We start from the raw sequence: 2262 nt of genomic DNA on the forward strand, positions 1-2262 counted from the left end.
CCGGAAGAAGCCGGCGGATGCACCGTTTTGAGTTTCATCAGAGGGCCCAAAAGCCGGGTGAGACCGTTGCCCATTATGTATCAGCATTACGTGAGCGGCTAGACTTTGTGATTTTGGGGCTTTGGAGGATGGAATTATAGTCGACCAGTTAATAGAGAAAACGTCATGCAACCAACTGAGGGAGAGACGTTTACTAGAGCCAGATTCCACGACACTAGCGGACGCTTTAGTAATTGGAAAGCAGTTGGAAACAGCCCTAATAGAGGCGCGAAAGTTCGGCCGCGCTGTGCAGGAGCATGTGACATCATCACCACCTTCAGTTCAGCACACAGAGAATGTAGGGGCGGCTGACAGGGTGAGTGACAGTCTGGATGTACAGAGGGTGGACAGGTGGCCCAGGGAAAGTGGGCACAAGATCTGTAGCAACTGTGGCTCCCCTAAACATGCAACTAGGGAACCATCAAATCCTGCCCATGGAAAACATTGCCGTAACTGCAACAAGTTGAACCATTTTGCACGCTGCTGTCGCTCATCTCCTGCTTGCCATGATACTGCTGCTGTTCCCATAAACACGGTACAGACCTCACAGCCTTTGTTCATGCCGTGTGGGCACAGCTCTCATTCCACTCTTCGTGGACACAGGGGCTAAAATGTCAATCCTGACAAATGCACATATGACCGCTTCTTCAGTCACGTGCCTCTGGCAGCAGCGGCTAAACCCCTGTTAGGCTACGGCCATTTCCCCATCTCCACTCTGGGTGTGACCCGCCTCCCCATCAGATATGATCAACAATGTGCGCCTGCCACCAAGTTCTGCATCACCCGGAAGGGGCCTAGACTTGCCCTGGGTTTTACTGTGAGTGATGCTAGGGGCCTGCATGTCCTGCAGGTTGCCGCCTTCTGGCCTGACCGCTACCCACAACTGTTCAACGGGCTGGGCCGCATTACTGGATTTGTACACCAGCTACTGTTGATCTGTCAGTCCGCCCTGTGATCCAGCCCCTACGGCGCATTCCCCTGGCTCTCCGTGACGCAGTGGAGGCTGAGCTGCATCGCCTGGTGGAAGCGGACGTCATAGACCCCGTCAACGTCTCGCCATGGGTGTCTAACCTGATGATAGCCAAGAGAAGGGGGAGTGGACTGCGACTTTGTGTCGACCTCACAGATGTAAACAAAGCCATCATTCCTGATAAGTACCCCCTACCTATGGCTGAGGAGCTCACTAGCCATTTCCATGGCTCCACTGTTTCCAGTAAGATGGACTTACGTAACAGCTACCTGCAGGTCCTTCTGGCACTGGCTAGCATGGACCTTACAGCGTTTGTCATGCACATGGGGGTTTTCAGATTTAAACGCATGGCATTTGGACTTTCATCAGCCCCTTCTGTTCAGAAGATAATGTCACTCATACTGGCTGGTATCCAGGGTGTCTCCATCTACCTGGATGACGATCGCCTGGAGCAGGTCTTCCAGCGTTTCGAAACAGCATGGGGTCACACTGAACTCTGAAAAATGCATGTTCGGGGTTGAGGAGGGTGAGTTCCTGGGCTTCAGGCTCTCAAAGAAGGGCATCGCCCCGATTATGTCTTCCTTCCTGGGGATGGCCGCCTACTATCTCAGATTCATGCCACACTACTCTGACTCAACGGCCCCCCTGCGCCAGCTGCTCAGGAAGGATGTTACGTGGGACTGGAACCCGGCCTGCCACAAAGCCGTGCGCGTCATCAAACGTCAGCTCACGTCCCCACCCACACTGACCCATTTCTGCTTGACCGCGCCCACCATGGTCACCTGTGACACCTCTGGGGTGGTGCTGGGCGCTGTGCTCTCCCAGACTCAAGAGGGGGTGGAACGCCCGGTGGCTTTCGCCTCACGGGCACTTACTCCAGCAGAGCAGAAGTATTCGGTGGGGGAGAGGGAAGCCCTGGCTTGCCTGTGGGCATGCGCTGGCGTGTTTACCTTTACGCGAGGCCTTTCACCATCTGCACAGGCCACCAAGCGCTGACAGCACTGCTGGCGACTCAAGGCTCGGGACACAGGCCCATGAGACTGCTGAGGTGGGCTGACAGGCTGAACCAGTACAACTTCAGTCTGGAGTTTATGCCTGGGCGGGCCAACACGGTGGCCGACCTCCTGTCTTGAGCTGTGTCGGAGCTGAGACGGGCAGGGTGACACCAGACACAGAGAGCGACGAAGACTGGGTCCACATCCTGCACGGGCCCCTCAGTTCAGTAGTCACTCTGGCAGAGCTGCACCAGGCCT

This window comes from Micropterus dolomieu, linkage group LG07 (assembly GCF_021292245.1).
Source record: "Micropterus dolomieu isolate WLL.071019.BEF.003 ecotype Adirondacks linkage group LG07, ASM2129224v1, whole genome shotgun sequence".
NCBI lineage: Eukaryota > Metazoa > Chordata > Actinopteri > Centrarchiformes > Centrarchidae > Micropterus > Micropterus dolomieu.